The sequence below is a fragment of the Camelus dromedarius genome, chromosome 27 (genome assembly GCF_036321535.1).
Source record: "Camelus dromedarius isolate mCamDro1 chromosome 27, mCamDro1.pat, whole genome shotgun sequence".
NCBI classification, from domain to species: Eukaryota; Metazoa; Chordata; class Mammalia; order Artiodactyla; family Camelidae; genus Camelus; species Camelus dromedarius.
Genome location: NC_087462.1, coordinates 15270474 through 15283886, shown reverse-complemented (window position 1 = coordinate 15283886; position 13413 = coordinate 15270474). Strand labels below are relative to the sequence as shown.

Sequence of the window (13413 nt, the reverse complement as noted above, 5' to 3'; positions counted from 1 at the left end):
CTGTGTTGTGAAGGTATTCTCCAAGTCTTCTACTAATGGTTTGCAATTTTTGAGGCTTTAATACTTCGTTCCATACTTCATTTTAAATTAACTTCTGTGTGTGTAATGAGGTAGGAGTTTCCAACAAGTTAATAATTATAATAATAATAAAACAACTAAATAAAAATGGGCAACCTACTTGAACAGACACTTCACAACCGAACAATGAAATCAAGAAAAAGTGCTCCACATCTTTAGTCGTTAGGAAAATGTTAACTAACATCACATGCAGATATTTCATTTTCAAAATGAAAAAGACAGAGGACACCAAAAGTAGTTACAGACGGAGTAATCGGAACTTTGATTCATTGCTGGTGGGAATGCAAAATGGAGCATCCACTTTGGAAAACTGTTTGGAGGTTTTTCATAAAGTTAAACATACACCTACCCTGTGATTCAACAACCCCGTTCCTAAGCATTTACCCAGGAGAAATGGAAACGTCTTCACAAGGGGACATGGGCAAGAATGCTGAGAACAGCTTTACTCATAACGGCCCCAAACTAGAAACAACCCAAATATACAAAAATAAGAGACTTGATTAACAAATTGAGATATGATCATTTAATGAGAAGCACCTGGTAGTAAAACAGAATGAACAACTTCTGTTAGACCTACTAACTTTGATGAAACTCCGAAATATTACACCGAATCAAAGAAGCCAGATCCAAAAGAGTACACACTGTATGCTTTCATTTACCTTAAATTCTACAAAAGGAAAAAAATAATCTCTGGTGAAAGAAATCAGAATGTATTTTCCATCCTGCCAGAGGCAATAACAGTTCTGATTTCTTTCATCACACCTACATGGTAGCAGGAAGGGATGTTTCAGAATGAGGCAAATGCACTCTGTCTACATAGGTGTGTCGTTTATAAGGTGTACTCATTTTCAAAAATACTTAAGAGTCTCTGCTTTTTCACTGAATATAAATTATGTCTCAATTTAGGGAGAAAGGTTAACAATGAATCATATTTGAAAGTGATATTTCAGTGGCGTGGTAGGGCAGACCCCTGTTTCAAAGACTGAAGGAATGCACTGCAAAACAGGAAATGTAGACCCTTCTTTTGAGAATTTCAGCTTTGAAGGGAGATCCCACAGTTGGCTAAAATGAAACATGGGAGCTTTGCTGTAATGTTGACTTTAGTTAGGTTTAATACAGTTTTTTGCGTACAAGAAGGAGTAGGTGAACAGGCTGGAGAAATAAAAAGAGTTAGATCAAGAAAGAACCAAAAACGGATAATTCTGCTGATAAAATGAGGTTAAACCATCCTAGGCCTCACATATTTGAATTTGTATTGGTTGAAGCAAAATATGCTTTGGGCCTTTAAACTCTTCTTAGATTCTTTTTTTTTTTTTTTTTTTTGTCTCCCTATAATAACTCCAGCCTACATACTACAGTTAAAAGCTAAATGTATATCTGCTTAACATTATTTTAAGAGTTTCAGAAATGCCTATGCAAATATAGCATTTAGGAAAATTTATTGTGTTCCCTCTTCATATTTGTTTGGTGAACCATTTGTTAGGGGGGTTGAGAAGGCTTGAAGAAAATGTGTTATTCAAGCTTAAGAAACACCTTCCTGCAAGCTGACACTTAATGTGAAAAAAAGCGACTTCAATGTTCTTGGGATTCTGCTCTCAAGTTCTTAAACGAGTGATCTCAGCTTCTTTAGGACCATCATAATAATTCTCAGGGCAGAGGCTGGTTTTCAGGACCTCCTATCGAAAGCAAACGGTGCTCGAGGGCCTACTGGATTTTCAAATAAAATATTACCTAAAATAATTTATACTTAAGAATTTTAGGAAGGCTCCTGGGATAAAGACATAGCTCAGGTGGGACAAAGATAAACACCTAAGATAGAAAGGAAGATAAAGGATCTGTGCATACCAAGAAACAGCTCTGGTATCGCTACATCTGGGATAAACAATAGGAAAGCTATTTAAGTTCCATATTTAGCTATAATCTATTTGGATGTGATACCATTGAACCCAGGCTGCACAGAGCCCTCTGGGGCCTCCTGCAATGAAGCAAACGTAGCAGAAGCCATTTGCTAATATTTTTCAGGGGCTCAAACTTTAATTTATTACATGCTTTATTTCCCAGTTTTACATTATTCTTTTGTGGGGGCTGAGTGGATTCGTGGTGTTCTTTCCCATCTGTTATTATTTTATCTAGACTTTTAGAAATTAAATCTATTGTACTTGACACAAACAGTATCACCTTATTCATCCTAATTCACCAGTTCACAGAGTGGATTTGCACAGAATGCAAACTCTATAGGGAGACAGCTATAGGGGATTACAGAGGCACAAAAGAAATTAGTGGTCCCTAACCTTCATGAAAATACAGGAGAATTCCATCAAGGAAGGTTTTTCTTGAGAATAAGAATCTGGAATTTTGAGAGGAATTTACAATGTAACGGTTAAGAGTATTGGCTTTAAAACCGGAGTGTCTGGTTTCAGACATTACTTAGTCTGAATGTGCCTCAGTTTGCTTTCCTGGACAATGGGGTTTGCAATAGTTATGTGAGGAATAATAATACGTTCAAGGAATGGAGGCGATAATGTAAGTAGCGTTGAGATTAGTGCCTCGGCGCAAAAAGGCACTCAGGAAATGTTAGCCATTATTACTGGAGAGAAAATAAACAAGTTCTTGCTCCCAGTAGCTTCCCTACCTTGCTGAAATGCTGTACACACATATACAACAACACAGAAAACCAAATACTGGATTTATGTTCCAAAACATGTTGGAGTTCACAGCCATTGCTCTGGATTCACGACCTCTCAGCATAGACTTTGAGCTCAAGAGCAGCATTTCGCCCATAACCAACTAAGACCCCCATCTATCAAACGCCTGCCAGAATCTCCATGTAGCTCAAGTAACATTTCACATTGTGAAGCACACACCACCCATTCTTGTCCCTGTCTGCTCCCCACGAAGCTTTCAAACCCATCTCCTTTCCTGAAGTACTCGGGAGACTCTTTATTAAATACCCTATTTTCTTCTTTATAAGGTGGCGATACTCATTTCCAGGAGTTCCCCCAGTTCTCCATTCAGTGCACGGATAGCCTGCCCTGAAATCTGTAATTACTGATCATCCCATCCTCCTAATCTTCCTTCCTCTGTGCTGTTCACCCAAGGCTGATTTGTGTCTTCTGTCAAAGTCCCTATAGATAAAATTACTTCTCAATTAATGTATGTCCACCCCTCTACCCACTGATTTATTAAGAAAAAACACCAAAAAGCAAAAAAAAACCCCTCCTATTCTGCAAAGAATGCCACTTAGAAAGGTTGTTAATCACCACATGCTTGTTCTGAATTGTATTGATCCACACTGTATCATGCTGCTGGATTGTAAGCTCCCCGGGGCAGGCCCCTTGTCTGTCATGCCCTGACTATTGTTCAGTGCCGCGCACACTGATGGCATGACAGAAAAAAAAACAAACAATGGCTTTTCCCACGTTTTCTCCATTTTAATTGTCACGTGGGATGGTATAAAAGCACGAGTTGAGAACACAGCCTCTGAAATTGCTAAAATAAACCATGTGAGCTTTGAGGCAACGTCTGGGTTTTTAAAGAATAATTTGCAAATCTTGTCCATTTGTCATTCTATTTCCCTAAAATTAACCCAAAAGTCAAACTTGTCTATTTAAATGATGGCAGGTACCTTTAGCTCATTTAACTTCGAGGAGAACTCTCTAGTACCTGAAGACACTTGCTGCTGCCAGAATTACACGGATTAAAAGCAGCGTTTGTTGCAGTCTTCTCACAAATTGGCTCTATAAAAGGTGCCATTTTCCAGAAGGTTCACAATTAGTACCAGGGACAGCAGCCGGCACATTTTAACTCGTGTTTTTTGGTGAGGTAGCGATTTCAAAGAAACAAAGAAATGCTAATCTCTTGCCAGGGCACAATTTGCCTTATCTCTAGGAAATTCATACAAGGCAGGGACAGCAATCCAGTCGTGGCCAAGTATTTGAACTGCTTCTGCCTGACATTAGCGCCTACAGCGCATCTCAGCTGGGACTGTTTCAGTGCGTCTTTGGATTCAATATCTTACTAAATAGAATGGTGATGGGATGGTCAGAGCCCTGGATGGACTCAAAGAAATAGCAGTATTACAGAAGACAGACGTATAAATACCTTAAATACAAAAGCAGATGCCAGGAAAATTGACTCATAAATGGACAGCACACGGGTCCGAATGTAAGGTTTCCCCAAAGCCTCACATATAAACGGAGACAATTTAAACATAAACTCATAATGATGTATTTTAGAAAGTTTCATAGAGGCTTTAAGTGATGAGTAACGGTCTTTGATCTTTGGAGACAGAATGGTGCAGCGCCAAGTTTTCTAAATTTCTGCAGCATGAGAATCTCCAAGGGCACTTGTCCAAAGGCAGATTCTCAGGCCCAGCTTAGTGCTAGTAACACAAGTCTTGAAAGGGAGACTCTAACGGTATTTTTAAGAGTTCTCTCGGCTGAGTCTCATGATCACGTCGTAAGTGACAGAACGGTAAAACGGTGAAATGAAATCGGAAATACCAACCACTCAGCTCTTGCTTGGATTGTTCTTATGAGTCTTAAGTCGGCTGTTTTAGCATTCTGGACCTCTTTTTTTTCCTCAAATCGAAAAGAAAGTGCCTAGACTGGGTATTTTCTAAAGCACTTTTTTTTTTTTACTCCAACATTCGTTCTATGATTCTAATTAAGAAGATGAGCTGGTTGGTATTGTTTCCTGATTCATCTTTACATATCTGAGAGACCGAGTAAGCTTGCTAAGAACAAAGCACACTGGCTTTGGTGTTTCTCTTGGTACTTATAACTCAAGGCTAATTTCCCCACCGCATGCCTGTGCGTTATCACTAATGTAGAAAAAGGCTTCCTCGAGAAATCTGGATTTTGGGGTGTTTGGAACGGGATAAGCAATAAGTAAAAGTGTGTGATATAAAGATTAAATGAGGTTTGAGAAGACTCTTAGAAGGCTCTTTCGACATCTATTCAGGAGATGGCCTCAAGCCCCCGGAGAGTCAAACAAATTATTCTTCAGATTCTTTCATAAGATAATGGAGACTCATTTGAAGAAGTAAATAGTAATTGCAATATTAAGCAGTTCAAACTACCTTTGCAACTATTTTTGGAACTCCCCATGCTGACAGATTTATTTGATGCTAAGTCCTTTTCCCTCTTCCTTAAAAAAAAAAAAGCGTTTTACATAATCTGGCATTACCTGTTTTTTATATGTGGCATTTTGCTTAACATTAAAGTAGCTTCTTTGGAGAAGATCTTTTACAGACTATTCTGGGGAACAGCCTGCTACCCGCTTCAAGTAGCAGCAAAAGATGCACGGACGCTTGTTTAAATGTGGCTTCTCTTAACAGCTTGTTGAGATAGGGAGCAGAACAAGAGTGTAAACATTATTAAAATAGTCTACAGTGCCAAATGCAAGGAGGCAAATGCCAAAAAAATTTCCAAAAGTAGCATGGAACCGACAAAAAAATGCATACTCCAGTATTTACACTCTTGCTTTACTACGACTTACCAGGGTTCACGCACCAGCCACGTGCTCTAATCGGTGCGCGGGGGCTGCATCCCTTCTCTTCCCAAAGGCTCTGCAGGGAAAACAACAGGTGTTTCTAGTCAAATAACCTGGTGGAACACAATCCACAAAGACCCAGATGGGCCTAGGAACCCACAGATTTGCTTGAAGATTTTCCTATAATAGCCTCCTTTGATTTTCTGGTCTTTGTGTGACACGGACACACACACACACACACACTCACACACACTGACAGTCACACACAAGGTTGTTTGTTCAAAACCCATCCCTCCACCATTGTTTAACAGAATTCAGCAGTGCTCCCCATCTGACAACAAAGGCTTAAGGTAACAAAGAAGGGGGAAGACCCTACAAACAGAGGGATTTCTGACAATGCCGAGTACTTTAGATGTGACCACCCCTGCCCTTTGTAAAACATGAGCTGCTCTACGCTGGTACATGAACAGAGTTCAAATGCAGAGCTGAGACAATAGCTAAGTCCTTGGGATCCTCTTTTGAACCCAGTGTACAAGAGTGTGGCGGGAAGCGGGGAAGCTGTTTCTGCTAAGCATGAATTTTAATCTGAACCCTCTGGCCTCTTGGAGGCCTGAAGGTTTTGCACGGATGAGGCAGAATTTACCCGTGCCCTGAAAAAAAAGATGATGTTACAGGCTGTTTTCCTTGGCAACAACAGTACGTATGTGGTCCCTCCAAGGAGACGAACCCTGCCTGACAGCTGGCGAGTCTCGCGTTACTTCAATTGGTTTTCTGGTGGTTAATCCAGTTTCAGGCATTAATTGACAGTGGCTAGACATGACAGAGCTATTTTGGTTTTTGCTTTTTTACTATAGAATCTGGAAGATTTAAAAAAAAAAAAAAAACCCTCAGGTTGCCAGATAGCTCATTATGGAATCTTCTTGAGATACAGGAAATTTTATTCTCAGCAATTTTTTAGTCATTTTTCAGACTAAAGTCTTGGCTGTTCTAATTTGCCACATGCTTATCCATCATATCCCACTGTCAATTGTGGAAATACTGTAATCTAGTGAAAATATTTAAATAGATTTTAAGCTCCTAGAAGTTAAGTTAGATCTAGCATATTTCTGGATACATATGCTGACATATGTTGAATGAATAAACAAATATTGATAATGGGGATATTAATGATTAATGTCTTTGAATGCTTCTTATGTGTCAGGCACTACGTTACATATCTTATTTGCATTATTTCATCTAATCCTCAAAAGAACTCTTTAAGTTAAAATATTTTTTCACAAAAAATAACAGAGTAAGTAATTTGCTCAAGTTCATAATAAGTAAATGGACAGGAAACTCATCATGTCTTGCTTATTTATTATTTTAGAATGCCTCATGAAGGACTTATACCCTACTAATAAAATTCACGTAAATACACAGATGGAAAGATGTTAGTCATAATTTTAAACATTTCATTTTTTGGTACAATGTTCAGCAAATGAGCAAGGTATAGGATAATAAATGCTATATAATTTTTAAACACACACACACATGCATATATATATATATATATATATACACACACACCCCTTTATTTCTTTAATCATACACATATTCTTATATGCAAAATATGAGCACAACTTTCTTCTTACTGATGAAACTGCAGATTATTGTTTTTGTTCTTTTTGCATCTTCTATTTTATTTTTCGAATTTACACACATATTCATTGTACAATAAATATTTTAAAAGAAATTTAGCAAATTAGAACTCTGAGAAGAGCAATTAAATTCAGTGTAACCGAGGCAGGTTTTCATGAAGAAAGGAAACCGAGCTAGTCTGAAGAATCTATCAGATTTAGGCAAATGGAGAAGGTGGAGAAAGCTGGTTAGAGAGAGGGGAAAAGCTTTCTGGCAAAGTCAGAGGCAAGAAAACAACAGAGCGTACTCCAAGGACAGACACCATTTTCCACACCAGTTCAACACTCTACACCAGATCCAGGTCAACACAGAAAACAGAATAAGCCGTACAGAGAGAAGTGCCTTCAGGATGAATAGATTCAGCCTTCCCCGCACCATTCCAATGAAGCAGTCAAGGTATCCGTGAAGCCACACAAAAACTAAAATTCATTTCCAAACAGCATCTCAGTCATTTCAGTCAAGGTCCACCATGTACACTCTGCCCTTTGTTCAACCCTTACCTGGCCAAAAGGTCCTAATAATTTAGATAGAAGCCAAGACATACACGGGCTTTGACGACATCCAGACTTGACAATAAAATTCTGTCTCTTGAAGGGGGAGGGTATGTCTCAAGTGGTAGAGCATATGCTTTGCGTGTGTGTATTCCTAGGTTCTACCCCAGTATCTCCTCTAAAAATAAATAAACCTACATCTGCCCCCCCACACTGCCAAAACAAAATAATTAAATAATACATGATAAAGGCATTTTTAAATGTTAAAAAAAAGTTTTAAAAAAATTCTGTCCCTTCCAAAACTGGCCTAACAATTTCCTACTGTTGAGATCAGAAACACATGGATGACTGCCTGACAAGGACTTGGCACAATGCCAAGCACATGAAAAGCAAGTCCATAAATGGTAGCCACTAACTCTTGGGTTCCTGAGTTGCACAGATGACTGAAGTAGGCAGTCACAGACCGAAGTGCTTGGTAGAGCAGTGAACGCCATCTTACAGGAGAATACTTTCTCCATTCCATTCACATAGTCTACATCCAATTTACGATTTCTACCATCTTGCTGGCGTAACAGGCAAAGGCTCCTGCTAAGATGCCATAGGCTTATTTAAGGAAATGGAAGAGAGGAAAGGAACAAAACATGTACCAACAAACCAGCATTTCCCCAGGCCCTTAACACATGTACCTGTACTTAGGCCTCACAAAACAAACAAACAAACAAACAAACAAAAACAAAAGAAAAAACTTGTAGAGCTTTCTATTTTCAATTTCATTCCAAAAATAAGAAAACAGAGGCTACAAAAGACCATCTAATTTGCTACTGATTATTTGGACAGACGATGGAAAGAATGGAATTCTCATCTACGCTCAAGTGCTTCTGACATGCATGGCCTTTCCGTGAGAAGTCATGCTTTATGCGAAAGAAGTCAAGACATATGGTGGCGTAGCAGGAGCACAAGAAACATGAGTTCTGCGCTCATAACCATCTCTACCTTTGCCGGATCATTTAATTTTTTGTATGTAGCTATATCGGATGTTCAAAAAGGGAATTAAACTCTGTGAGTATTTCAAGACCCCTTCTCCTAAAATCTGTCAAGTCTAATTATTTAGAGCACTGACAGTGGACATTTTTTAAATAAGAATTAAGGCTTATATAGTCCTTAAATATGCATCAGAAGCTGTTCTAAGCTCTTTGCAAATATTAAATATCATTGAATTAATTGAACTCATTGAACAATACTTACGATGCAGTTATTATTATTAGATACTACTGTTATCAGCACTATACGTATGAAGGAATTGAAGCCCAGGGATGTTAAGTAACATGTCCAAGGCCACGAAAAGGCAAAACAGGGCCCTTAACCCAAGAATCCTGGATCAGTTTTGTGATTTTCATGGCTATGCAACCATCAGAACATTGAGTCAGTTTCTTCTGAGGAAAACAAGCAAAAATAAGAACATGTATTGTGATTCAGAATGGTCAAGATCTAGTGCCTGAAGGGGAGCAACCTTGTGTAACCAGAAAAGAATGATGAGGTTACTGAGAAGTGAAGCAGAAAAGATCAAGGAGAAAAGAAAAGGGCTAAAATGCAAGCCACTGCCGGAGGCTTCCGAACGTGCACAGACAGAGTTTAATTCTGTAGACTCAGCCAGCCTGGAATCCAGTCCCCTGTCTTCAGGTGACTTAGTACTTAGATTTTTTCCCAGGAAAGCATCCTTCCAATTCTCAAAGGTCTTCAAAGTGTGGCCCTGGACAAGTAGCATCAGCACCACCTAGAAGCTTATAAATACAAACTTAATCTGCTCAGTTAGACACTCTGGCGAGTTCAGTCCAGCACCTGAGTGTTAATATGCCCTTCAGGGGAGGCTGCTGTGTATAAAATTTGAGAACTACTGCTTTAAGACATGTGATCTGAATAACCCTGATCTGGACCTGACTTTTGATGTGGACTTCTGAATCAGATGGGGTCCATCATAACATAACATTGGCTACGCCTGAATAAAAGGGGCTGCTCACCGATGTGGACACTCTGAAATACTGCTTCAAGAATCTTATGGGAAATTTTGAGAGGACAATATGTGAGATTAGAACTGCTCACCACTAGTAGAGGAGAGCCTGCCTGAGAATGGAGTCCACCCGGAGAAATGCAGAGGAGATCAAGGCGGGTGGAGCTACGCCGTCCCTTATCAACATCCCTCTGCACCTCGGAGTTCTCTGCAGCTAAAATGATATGCGGTTTCATGTTTCTTTCTTCATGTGGTTTCCTCTGTTTGCAATGCTCTTCCCGCTGTTTTACCTTTCTCATGCAGAATTAACCATTCCCTGTTCTCATTCACACACCAGTCTTTTCTTATCCTGAACATAGTCCTAATTACCCTCCATTATGGTTATTTGTGTATATCCATTCCTCTCCAAAAAGAGGAACTCCCTGAAGGTAAGAGAGTAAAATTGCTGCTTATTTTTTTTAATACTTGTATCCCAAGCACTTAGTATCATAATAGATGCTTGAAATGTTTGTTGAATAAATAACTTTCCTGCATTCCTCATAAGGTTATTGCAAGGATCAAATAAGAATAAGACTTAGAATAAGGCTTAGTTAGAATATAAAGCTCTATACAACATGCAAACATAAGTCATATTTATAATTACTAATCTTTTATCTTGTGGGCTCCTCTTTTCCACAGATGTGTCATCACATGACACATGACTAGGAAATAAGACTGGGCAAACTTGTAAATCTGTGGTAAACTGATTATAAAAATGGCTGTGATTCTTGACTGCTCCCATATATAAAATCAGCACATAAATACATAGAAAAATCACCACTGTATTAGGAATATAAAAGTGAGACTGAGGTTCCCTGAGTTATGTGTTATCTAGAGATTTGATTTAGTCTGAGTGATTTAGCAAAAGAGTAGCATAAGGGAGCAACTGGAATGAGACTTTCAGGCAAAAGGAATAGCAGGCATAAAGGCCCTGTGGCAGCAGGCATCTGGTGTGAGGGGCCTGGAGAAGGAGAAAAAGACTGTACTGGACACTAAGCTATGTTAGGGAGTTTGGTGATTTTTTTTTCTTTTTAACAAAAGTAAAGAGAAACCATGAAAAGGTGTTATGTAGAAGAATAACATGATCAGATTAGTATTTTAAAATACTGCCCTGGAACTTAGGGCTTTTCCATAGTTATTCCAGGCCCAACCCTGATATTTCATTGCATTTATTACTTCTGAATTGTAAGGTTAAAGAATAATAATCATTCTTAACTTTAAAAAGTTATACTTATTTTATGTTTCCTAACTTTCACTTGAGCTATGAAATTTGTTAAACATGGACCCCCTTTTCATCTAGGAGAGTATCATCACCTTTCTATTTCCCCACTGTGAAAAATTAAGTGTGAATTTAACAGATTCCAGTAACCCTCATTTTAAGAAGTCCCTCATTCAAAACTAAACTGCACTCATGCAAAAATTAATCTACACATATCTGATTCTTACACACATTATTAGAACAGCTTTACTCATTTCAAATGCTTATATTTAAAACATACTATGGACTGTGTAAGCAAATTAACACATAAAATTCTTTTTAAAAATTATAGTTGCCAGATTTTATACATAAAACACTGCAAAAGCATTTGTCCTTATTCAATATTGAAATCAGAAATTATAAAACATGGGCACTTCCAGCCACTTAGCATTCAATTAATACAACATCACAATAAAAAAGAATAGAGAAATCCCAAAGGAAATTAAGATTGGATAACGAACGCCATGGTATAATCAATAACGTGTATTGACAATATAAGCCCTTAGTTTAGCCTAGATAAGTAAGAAATATTTTGTTACATTAATATTCGGCAGATTCTACACATTGTACTGACTTTACATTCTTTTAAAAACTGGTTTTGTTTCATTTGGATGTTCTAGCAAGACTGCAGCTGTTTGACACCGCCCTGCTCTCCGCTCCAAATCACAGATCCCACACTCCCACATCATCTCCGTGTTTCTCCACTGCCACTTTAGGAACACATGATTGCTATTGTCAGCTGCAATTACCACCCACTGCAGAGGTTTGCTTAAGCTGATTAGTTACAGAAGGTATATATGTTTTAGCAGCTTTGAGACAGAGCAAACTATACATGTAATTCACCATATGATGTTTACTTTGTATTCCAGTATAACAGAGGACAAAAAAGGCAAAGAATAGAGACAACCATGTAATAAGGAGATAGCTTCACAGACATGAACTCATCTTTGGCCCCTGTTCCCACTTTGGCCCACATGCTCTAGGTGATGGGGTTCCGAAACTCAGCATTGTTGCCAATTCTTTGTTGTAGGTGGCTGTCATGGGCCCTGTAGGATATTAGCAGCATCCCTGGTCTCTACCCATGACACCTGCCCTCCAGTTGTGTCAAGCAATATGGTTTGCAGACATTGCCAAGTGTCCTCTGGGAAGCAAAGTAGCTTCTGGTTGAGAATCACTGCTCTGGGTTGTGCCAGTTTAGAGCTACGATACCTGCTTGCTTCTTCTTTCTTCCTGAAGTTGCTGCCTCCTGAGAATTAACTAGCTGCGCTACTGTTCACTAGCAAATAGGCTCCCAATGAGTTCTGATCTACTAGCCTGATCCCCTCCTAACTCTTATTCTGCCCTACCCACAAATTGGCTTACTTAATAAGAATTTTAGTAATAACAGACTTAAGGAAATGAGTACTGGCTATTATTAAACAAATATTTATAATGTGCCAGGCCTTGTGTCTAAGCAAACTGTATATATATATATATCTTGTATAATCTTTATACAAGCCTCATGAGATTAGGTAATATTACCTTAATTTATAGCTGAGTGAATTGGCATTTAGAAAGGTTAAGCAATGCTCTTAGGGAAAAAAAAATTCAAAATTCTGACATTCCTTTCAAGCCCCTTTAGGATTTGGCCATAATTGCCCTTTCCAACCCACCCTCAACCACAGAGACCAACTAGGATTTACTTCAATTTCTCAAACAAACACACCAGTCTGCAGGAAGCCACATATGCTGTTCCTGTCCTGGCAAATTTGCTCCCCTGAATTCTCCTGTTCCCAAATGGACCCATTCATTCTTTGACTTCAATTTGGACATCACTTCTATTAGATATGCTTCATATAACCCGACATGATTAGGTCTTCTCTTTGGAGAGTCACTGTACTTGTAATTTAAGTGTCCTTGTTTACTTCTTACGCTTGTCTCTTCTCTCTCTGAAGAAATGCACTTTGCTTAGTCCAAAGCTATTTCCCCAGTGCCTAGAACTGTGCTGGGCTCAAAGTTGCCACTGTGTAAATGTTACTGACTGAGAAAAGGAATGAATCTCCCCAGAACTCTTTAGCTCAGAAGTGGTGGAACAGGGTTTTGACTCAAGTCGTTCTGAATTTGAAGCCAGATTCCAAACTCTTGGATTTATTAAAGCACACCCATCTGAAAAGTTTCTCTATCCTGCTGGCTTCCTTTTAGCCCTTCCCAACTACCAACCATGAGCTTATATGAAGAAAACTTGAGATGCGTAAATATCATGTGGTCTCATCTCGGAAATAGTAATGTCTAAGACTATTATTTGCGATACCATGGAACACACGCCTAAAAAGAGGAAGTAGATCATTAAATTAAAATGATGAAAATTGGATGACTTTAATAAAAATCAC

General features: G+C 38.7%; 1 long non-coding RNA gene across 1 annotated transcript in view; it reads right to left on the bottom strand.

The window, feature by feature from the left end:
- Window positions 1-13413, bottom strand: part of LOC116148444 (uncharacterized) — a 1308953-nt gene that overhangs the window by 603854 nt on the left and 691686 nt on the right. The window contains exon 6 of the long non-coding RNA XR_004131959.2: window positions 5578-5647. This is a non-coding gene — a long non-coding RNA (uncharacterized LOC116148444). The remainder of the gene's footprint in view (window positions 1-5577; window positions 5648-13413) is intronic.